This window comes from Photinus pyralis, unplaced genomic scaffold (assembly GCF_008802855.1).
Source record: "Photinus pyralis isolate 1611_PpyrPB1 unplaced genomic scaffold, Ppyr1.3 Ppyr1.4_LG4, whole genome shotgun sequence".
Taxonomy (NCBI): domain Eukaryota; kingdom Metazoa; phylum Arthropoda; class Insecta; order Coleoptera; family Lampyridae; genus Photinus; species Photinus pyralis.
This window is the reverse complement of record NW_022170511.1, coordinates 48,779,481-48,779,773: the sequence shown is the minus strand read 5'-3', so window position 1 is coordinate 48,779,773 and position 293 is coordinate 48,779,481.

The following is a 293-nucleotide window of genomic DNA, read 5'->3' as shown; positions in this document are numbered from 1 at the left end:
CGAAGCTGCGGCCGCCGTAGTGCAATATTCGCTCTCCACAAAGTCAAGAAAAAGATACGAAAAGGCGTGCAAACCTTGTAATGACTGGCGCAAAACTAAAGGAATAATTACTTCCACACATATTCCATTAATTGTTAGTAATAAAAAACCATTATCCTTTGTGTAGGTATATTAATATTTAAAAATATCCACATAGTCTGCATTATAATTATCCAATCGTTGATTGAATAACTTATTCAATGACCGATCTAATTGTTATTTTGCATGTACTAGGACTGTAATGGGAGTCAGGC